The sequence below is a fragment of the Chiloscyllium plagiosum genome, unplaced genomic scaffold (assembly GCF_037043375.1).
Source record: "Chiloscyllium plagiosum isolate Xiang-an unplaced genomic scaffold, Cpla_swu_hap1 HiC_scaffold_40, whole genome shotgun sequence".
NCBI classification, from domain to species: Eukaryota; Metazoa; Chordata; class Chondrichthyes; order Orectolobiformes; family Hemiscylliidae; genus Chiloscyllium; species Chiloscyllium plagiosum.
The window spans coordinates 39,352,633-39,362,726 of NW_028270178.1; positions in this window are offsets into that span (position 1 = coordinate 39,352,633).

Consider the following 10,094-nt stretch of genomic DNA (forward strand, 5'->3'; position numbering starts at 1 on the left):
ACAGTAAAGTCTGTGGAGTTCTGGAGAGTCCAGAAAGATGTTGGAATTTACAGAGGGACACTGATAAGCGGAAAGCTGGGCTGAGGTGGAAAATTGAGTTGAATGCAGAAAATAAAAGAGTGAGGTGAATCACTTTGGAAGAGGTAACAGAGTACTGGCCTAATGGTAAGATTCTTGGTAGTGTACATGAACAGAGAGATCTCGGTGTCCATGTGCATAGATCCCTGAAAGTTGTCACCCAGGTTAATAGAGATATGAAGAAGATGCTTTTATTGGTAGAGGGATTGAGTTTCGAGCCACAAGGTCATCTTGCAGCTGTATAAATCTCTGGTGCAGCCACACTTGGAAGAATGCATACAGTTCTGGTTGTGGCATTATAGGAAGGATTTGGAAGCATTGGAAAGGGTGCAGAGCAGATTTATCAGGATGTTGCCTGGTATGGAGGGAAGGTCTTATGAGCAAAGTCTGAAGGACGTGAGGCTGTTTTTTGTTAGATAGAGGAAAGATAAGAGGTGAATTAATGGAGGCATACAGGATGATCTTAGGATTAGATAGGGTGGAGAGTGGGAGTTTTTTTCCTCGGATGGTGATGGCAAGCGCATGGCGACATAGCTTTAAATTGATGGGTGATAGATATTTGACAGATGTCAGAAGTAGTTTCTTTATGCCGAGAGTAGTCGGAGCATGTAATGACTTTCACGCAACAATAGTAGACTCGCCAAATTTAAGGGTCATTGGATAAACATATGGGATGATAACGTAATGCTGTAGGATAGATGGGCTTCAGATTGGTTTTACAGGTAGGTGCAACGTCGAGGGCCGAATGTGGCCTGCATTCCAGTGTAATGTTCCATGTGCATAGACATGGACCTCTTAATTATCTGAGGAGTTCAAATGGTGCTAAGCATGCGCAATCATAATCAAACTTGTCTTATTTTGAAATTATGTCGGAGGGAAGCGGAATGATAAGACAGCTGAAGAATTCCTGCGGAGAAATATGATGGTTGAAATGATCGACCTCCAACAATCAGATCCATCTTCACCTGTAGTCAGATAATTCACTGAATGCAAATTGTTGTTCTGCCATATTACTTTTACGAAAGAAAATCACATCTGTTAATCTCCAATGGAACATTTCACATGTAAACTTAGCACCATGTAAAAACAACCAGCTGGGAAGAATTCCCCAGTTTGCAATCCATTGTATATTTGCAAACTACAGTGACAGCTCCATCGGTGGGCACAACAGAAAAAAAGAATGTAATATAATTGAAGCATTGCATGTTTCATATCGTTGTCATCCTATTTCTCACTGCAGTCAGATATTACATTTCATTCAGTTCCCCACAAACAGCTAAACACCATTGTCAGAGACACTCCTCCTTGTGCAAGCCTATTGGAGTAAGTTGTTCATCTCCAGTTGGTAACCCCCACTCAGTGTAATTTTATTTGACAGGTGCTCGCAGTAATAGTTGGACACAGGGGTTAGTTCCCCTTTGGCGAGGAACGCGCACTCAGGAACATTCGAATTGAAAGATGCACACTGAATCACATTGTCACTGGAATCGGGTGTTCCCTTCAGGCAATTGAACCACGTGGTATACAGTTTACAGTGAAAGATATTCCGAGTAAAACTTGCAACTGGAGCTGCCAGTTGTCTCTTGTCAGTGCTCCACGCTCATTATAATGTTGCATTTACAGATACCCGCACAAAAGAAAGAATACTGGGTCAGAGGTTCATGCTCGTGAAGTTCCTATTCCTGCACACAGTACAATTCTACAATGACACTTTCTCTCAATAGCAAAAGGGTCCAGCCTGAAGTTTGTGATCCCCATTCAGTACAACTCCATGATCAGTAATACCGTCACTCAGAGTGATTCATGGAGTTCTGGATCATCTGAACACAATATTCCAGTCAATCACTGGATAATACAGGGAGCCTGTGAGCTACCCGCGGTGTTCTTTCCTTTCCTCAGTTGAGGAATTACACCACAGCGATAGTTTGGAAATGTTAACTGCGTACATTGATATCACACATTAGGAACTCGTACTGCCCCAGCCCAAAGCCCAGTAAGTCAGGAGTTAAATGCACAGCAAGGATCAGCTTTCCGACAGCATGTTGCATCAGTAGATAGGATTCTCTGTGGAAGTAAAAATTGAACTTCAAAAGAAGAATTAAAAACTCCAAGATAACTTGTCACAGAATGCTAGTGCCCCAGAACACTCACTCTTCCGTATGTACTAACCTCTGGCATTTTGGCAATAACACTCATACGTTGAATCTTACATAGTCTTGTCGGATATCAAATTTAAATTGTTTAAAATCTTGCCACCCAATATTCCAGCGTCTGCATTTTCCTTCAAGTCAACCGTTTTGCAATTAAAGAAACTGGACGTTATTGTATCAAATAATTTGATCTACTGTGTCACTTTCCTGATGTGGAATACACTGTGACAGATATGTCCCAGCCAGCAGTGTTGAAGCAGCGGCCCTGGCATACACATTGTGCTGTGGGAGTGAAGAGCTCCGTGTTATCGTTAATGCAAACATTTATAAATCTCCAAGTAGGCAACACGGAGTCCCTTCAATACTACCTCACCCCACCATCAACTTAGTTTATATTCCTCAATAGCTACAAAACAAGTCTGGGGTTACTCAGCATCCAAATGTGACCTGCAACGATCCAACTCGCCTGGAAACCACAATCACTGTGTGGACAGACAGTGCGACAATTGCTGTAGTGACGGTCCACACCATGAGGGAAAGGGCCTTATGCTGTGTCAGTTTCAACAAGTGGTTCATATTCTTTTAGCAGTGCACTGGTGATGGACTATGAATGCATTGGTCACCCTGATACAGTTTCCAACTCACCAAGTCCCTCAGAGCTGGGCATTAGGTCAACTGGAGGACACAGCACGCGGGCTGACTGTCAGTCTATATGGCCGGACGTTCTTGATCCTGATTGGACCCTTGGAGCAGCACAACATTATCAAATATCCTAAATCACACATCAGTCACCCCAAACCAACTTGTCTTTCATCAGAGAAAAGCCTGTTGTACCACCCAATCTCCACCCTTCTGAGCCCTATGGACCAGGCACAATAACAGACAGTTCACAATGTTGATGGAGTACTGAACTCCATGGTGTAACACTATGGATTCACAGTAAATCGATCTAAAAAATATATCCAGGGTGTTCATCTCCAATATGTCAGTTTCAACAAAATAATAATAATGATAACTCAACCAAATTGATTGTCTAAATCAAAATAGCAGGAGCAAAGGAAAATGTGGAAAACATCTTGTTGGTCAAAGTTGTTTGATCGTCTGTGGGAGAGATGCTGCATCTACACTCCAGATCTCAGAGTTTGTCCTATTAAACTCTGCAGAACAGCACTGTGCATCATTTTATGAATAACACAACTCGCACGTGTTTTTGACAGTAAAATAATTCAGCAATACACTTGATGATCAGATCGCTGTGTTGAACACCTCTCTCAGCGATCTGTCATCGCAAACATCATGTTACCAGACTCCCACTGACTGATGAAAGCACGCAAATTGGTTAAAGCTATCCCTGCTGTCACTCGCGTATCACTCCGTATTGATCTACTCAATCCACATTGTATTTGGGCTCCCATTTGGAGCGAACTGCCTGAGCAAGATCCACCAACACAATCCCTTCACATCAAGGAATGGGAAACAGTTACCACTAATAGGTGGATTGTTACAAAACCCATCTATCCAATAGCAGGCTTTGAACTCCCACAGAGATAAAGTGGTCGCGCGACATACTTTCTGGACCAGCCAGAGACGGTGCTCAGCCAAACCCCATCAATGTGACCTCAGGGCAAACCCATTCTGCACAGTATAGAGAAACAGACAGTGATGCACATAACTGAGGAGTCCTCTAGTCGACAAACTAATCGTTTTAAACTGAGTAAGTGAGGACAGCACCGTCTCGCATCGGGATTTGTCTTGCTAAATGGAAAGGAAATAATTATCAGTCATACAGTGGAATAACTATCATTACATACAGAGATTTGCATAACATAAGTTTTTAACAAGACTTACCGGGAACACCAATAATGACAAGGATAGTGTAATACACTTTAGCAAAAAATAGATTAGCGTAATGCATTTTATTGTTTGTTGAACAACCTCTTTCTTGCTTCTGCTGGCAACTGTTGAAATTGGAACTGAAACAGTTCCGGGGACATCACTTTAAGTTGTGTGGTATCTCCAGTGGGAGATTATGATTACATCTTTATTTTTAATCATTTCAAACAAACGAATAATGACAACACGTTTATTTTAATGATGTGATGTCATTGTTGTTTAAGACCATGTTTGAATAGCCCAAGAATTGGCTTAATCTGATTTTCTTGGGTCTCAAATGTTAATTTCAACTTGCCTCTGAACAACAACATTTGCATTATTTCACTCACTATCAGCCCCATCAATGTCTAAATATCGTCTGATATTCTTTTCAGTGATATCCTTCATTTTGATGAAAGTATTCAGTTATTCAATACCTCATGGTGTAAATATCCTGAAGAGCTATTCGACTGCATACACTTATCTCACTGCTTTCCTTGATAATTCAGTTTTGCAACACATTTTGGAAATTCAATCTTTGAACAAGCAGTGTGATACAGAAACTGAAGCTGACACTGACCACATCGGGCAACATTTTGTCAAAACAAAGACAAAAAAGCATTGCAAAACTGAACTTCAAAATTACATAAAGATAGCGTCATTCAGGACAGCGGTGGCCTATCTGTCAGGTTTGACCCGCCAAAATTACAGTAAGGGCTACACGTGTCTCATTTCCCAGCACTTAATGCATAATTCATAGAATTCCTCCAGTGTGGAAACAGTCCTTCAACAGGTCTACACCGATCCTCCAAAGAGGTTCACACCCAGACCCATTCTCCTACCCTATTACTCGATTTTTACCCCTGAATAATGTACCAAAACTGCACATTCCTGAACACTACTGGCAATTTAGCATGCATCGCTTGGGATTAGGATTGTTTTGAATGTTCTGATTTTAGGTGCTTATCAAAGCTCTTTTAAAAGAAAGTGAGCTTTCCTGTCTCATGCAGTGCATTGCAGTCCCTTACTACCCTCCAAGTGAGAAAACGTTTCATCACTTCCCCTCTAAATGTCCTGCCTTTCAACTTAATATTATGCCATCGTCTTCATGGCCCTTCAACAATGGCGACAGCTGCTTTCTAATCACCTTATCCCTGTCCATCATAGTCCGAGTTACACTGATCTTTTCTCGAAAGAATTCAACCCCAGCTTATCCAACCTCCCTCTTCACAGCTAAATTGCTACAGCTCAAGCAACATCCTGGTGAATCGCGTTTGCGTTCCCCTCCAATCCAATCACAATCTTCCTATTGTGCAGTCACCACGACTGCACACAGCGCCTCCAATTCTGGCCTGAACAATATCTTGATGGACTGAGTTGTTTGAAATGGTGACGAAGAAAGTAGATGCAGTAGATGTTGTCTACATAGATCTTAGCAAGGCTGTTGACAAGGTAAGTTGTTGAAGAAGGGCTTATGCCCGAACCGTCGATTCTCCTGTTCCTTGGACGCTGCCTTTCCTGCTGCGCTTTTCCAGCAACACATTTTCAGCTGTGATCTCCAGCATCTGCAGCCCTCACCTTCTCTCAAGGTAAGTTGTTGAGTAAGGTTAACATCTTATGAGATCCAGGGAGTTCTGGCCTGGTCCATAACATTGGAATGTCAACATATTGTAACTTGATGACAGTGAGGGATTCAGTAACTCCCTCTTTGATTGCAGTGAGTCCCCTTGTACTGGACAGGTCAAAGTGTGACCTCACAGAACCAGTGTGACCTCACCGTGTACATCACAGAGAGAGAGAGCTGACATCACAATCGGTTTGTAAAATGGCTTCGTCTGAGGCACGAGGCTGCACGAATAAATCCAGTGAAGGCAAAGTCACTGCACTGACTGTGTCTCGGGCTGATCTGTCTCGGAGTAAGTATGGTCAGAGAGAAGATCAAAACAGCTTCACATTACAAATAATATGAAAAGACCATCAGCAAAGTGATCAGGCAGTCGATGCTGAGGTTTGCAAGGTTCATCTAATTTTTTTCCTCGTGTAATGACTGAGCATTTTGGTAGAATGTGGAACTCATGTTCCAGAGATTTATTCTGAAGACATTTGGAGTTTATTCAAATTGGTAAGACATCCAGAACTGAGTCTTCACAAGGAAAACAAATCTTTAATTCCACATGTCACTGTTTTCTTCTGACCTAGCCGATCCTTATACCCTTACCATTGAAGAGCATCAAGTATGGTTAAAAATGTAATTAGAGAACTGACACGGTATTAACTTTAGGAGAGGATCTTAAAGTCCAGGGACAGTGCATAACACTGTGAGAGGGATAAAGATGGAGCAGAAATTGAAGTGGAGAGGGATTGATTGAGGTGGAGCTAGATGTGAGAGATTAGGATGGGAGAGTAGTTAGATGTTGTGGATTAGAGGGGAGGGCATTGTGGATGGTACAGAGATGATGACCTGCTTTATATTATCATTGTCCGCTAATCCACCAACGTCACCAAGGATGTCAAAACCAACAGCTTGTAGAAAGGCTAAACGTGTGGTCAAATGTGTGCTCATGGTTCCCAATATTCCTCATCAGCTCTAAAAGAAGTGTTTCATCCAATCTCGAGATTTATCAGTTACTTGGATGAAGTTGTCCATTGATTTTAATGTCTACACCCTCTATTGTAACTCATCCTGCAGATAATGCAGTTCACAGTCACGGCAGGGGAGATTATACAATATTTAAGTAGAGAATGCCATCTCTCCAGTGTCAGGAAACCTCCCCCCTACCACCTTTCCCCCATTGTTCAGGGCAGATTTATTTCCTGGGATTGCCTGAATGTGGTATTGTCCAGGATGAATGAGAATGTGTATTCGTGGAATTGATTCAAATACTGTGTTGTTGTTTTGTCTCATCATGTTCATTCTGTGCTGGAATGGACTTCCAACCCAGTACCATTGTGCTTGGTCCCTATGAGGCCCTGCCTTTCCAGTGGTGAACCTGAAGATTGACATCTGCACTACCCTCCAACCACTTCATTCACGTTAATCAGTCAAATACCTCCACTGTGTATTTGATGTTTCCTGTTCTACTTGCCTCTCAATCAAATCCAAAATTCTTACTCAACAAGTAATGTTTTCTCTTCTCTCTGTTAAGCTGGAAACGTTGAAGCGTGCCGCAATCTTCTTTGTTTACATGGAACACAAGGTTATTTTCCATCTTTTCACATTTCCAAAAGTAGGCTGAATTTCATTGCGTTGTCTCGTGAGCAGATCATCTCGAGCATTTATTGATCAACGTTGATGCTTTGAGAACAGATCATGAAGATACAAATAGCTGGAAGTTCCAATTGCTATCCTCTTGTTTTCATTATCGCAGACTCATTATCCAGTTTGTAGTTAATCTATGATCGGTATCCACATTGTGATTTTTCACTTTGTCTCAGTCCAAATACCTTATCTGTCTGCTGTCCTTCGTCACGGGCCAAATTCTCTCTGTCCCTGTTTCTGTCTGTATTTCTCGCCATTTCACTGGCTATTTAGAACATAGAGCATAGAACAATACAGTGCAGAACCTGCCCTTCGGCACTCAATGTTACGCCAACCTGTGAACTATTCTCAGCTCATCCCCCGACACTATCCCATCATCAACCATGCACGTATCCAAAGAATGTTTAAATCTCTATGATGTGGCTAAGTTAACTGATGTGGCTATGCCTTTTCCAATCTCTGAGTAATGAACCTGTCTCTGACATCTGTCTTAAATCTATCACCCTAAATTTATAGCTATGCCCTCTCGTACAAGCCAACATAATCATCCAATAAAAATGTCTTTCACTGTCTACTTTATCTAATCCTCTGATCATCTTGCATGTCACTATCAAATTTCCCCTTAGCCTTCTTCTTTCCAATGAGAACAGACCCAAGCCTTTCCTCATAAGACCTTTTCTCCAGACAACGCAACATCCTGGTAAATATCATCTGCATATTTTAAAATGCTTCCACATGCTAACTGTAATGGGACGACCAGAAATGTACAATGTTCCAAGTGCGGCAGCGCTAGCGTTTTGTACATTTGCAGCACATCACGGCTCCAGAACTCAATCTCTCTTCCAATAAAACCTAACACATCGTATGCTTTCTCAACAGCACTATAGGCCTGGGTGGAAACCTTCAGAGATCTATATACATGGACTCCAAGATCCCTCTGCATATATACACTAGCAAGAATCTTTCCATTGACTCTGCCTTCCGGTTATTCTTCCCAAAATGCATCACCTCACATTTAGCTGTATTGAACTCCATTTGCCAACTCTCCGCCCAATTCTGCAATTTATCCAAATCCCCTGCAAACTACAAAATTCTTCCAAACTGTCCACTACTCTACCAACTTTAGTGTCATCTGCAAACTTACTAACCAATCCCCCTCTGCCTGCATCTTAGTCATTTATAAAAATGACAAGCAACAGTGGTCCCAAAACAGATCCTCGTGACACACCACGAGTAACTAGACTCCAGGCTGTATATTTTCTATCAACGACCACTCGCTGCATTTTTCAGAAAGTCAGTTTCTAATCCAAAATGTTAACTCACCCTCAATCCCATGTCTCTGCATTTTCTCCAACAGCCTACCATTTCGAACCTTATCAAAAGCTTTTCTGAAGTTCATGTACAACACGTAAACTGACCTAACCTCATCCACATGCTTGGTCGCCTTCTCAAAAAACTCAAACAAGTTTGTGAGACATGACCTGCCCTTGATGAAACCAAGTTCACTACATGAAGTCAAATTGTTGCTTGTTCTTGAATCTGCCACAACAGAGTTCGGGTTTAAAGTCTGGATATTAACTTTCAGTTGGAATTTGAGCTTGGCCATGAGGTTGTTGCTGCTTCAGGTTCCAGACCAAAGCACCGTAGAAGTAAACTCCCAAAAATAAAAGACCGCTGTCATCTAAAAGGACAAGCTCTAAACACACTTTGGTACCCAAAATCTGATGACATCACACTAACCTGAATTGAAACTACATTGCATTTCCACCCATGTCATTTAATTAATTGATCCCAAAAATTCCTACCAGAGTAATGTAAATCTGAAAATCCATATTCCTACAGAAACAATGACTTCAGCCGTTTCATTCACCTCAAATAGATTAATCGAAAATGAAGGTTATTCAGCCAATGAAATGTTGTCCCTGTTGAAACATAGGGAAATGGCATCTACGTTACAAAGACCAAGCTTTCACAGACAGTAATATCATCACAATCAGGTCATTTCATTTATTGAAGTTCTGTATTGTGAGGCAGAATTGCGAGGCAAAGACGCCAGCGATATTTCTACTGTTTTTTCTCTCAATAGTGAGAGTGCTCAGGTTACACTGAGAGAAGACAGGGGGCCGTTGATATAAATTGCTGAGACAATGCAACAGCACCTCTGTAGTGACGCTCCAATCGTGCAACATTTCCTCAACAATTAGCATTCAACTTTCCACAAAATAACGTGTTCTTTGATTATCACTGAAATCCATGCAAATTCCTTCAGCTCTTCACTCCCGCTTTGTTTGTGTAGCGGGCACTGAGAACTATCTGATTATATTGCAGCTCTCTCTCAGGCCTGACCTCTCCACAGTGCATCACTCCTCAACAATGACTCCCTCAAACAGAGAACTCTGTCACTTGACACTCTGATTGTGTCACAAACCCTCAGTACCGCTTTCTTAATGGCAGCTTTGATTGGATAATGTGCTGAGTCACAAACGGAGAGTTCATGCACAGATTCACAAAGTTCATACCCAGTTATTTATCACAGTTGAAAAGTGTGGTGCTGGAAAAGCACAGCCACTCAGGTAGCACCCAGGCATCAGGAATGAAGAGCTGAAGACTCTCTTGCTCCTTGGATGCTGCCTTAGCGGCTGTGCTTTTCCAGCACCACACTTTTTGACTCTGATCTCCAGCATCTGCAGTCCTCACTTTCTCCCACTTATATATCATGCTGATGATCAGATTGT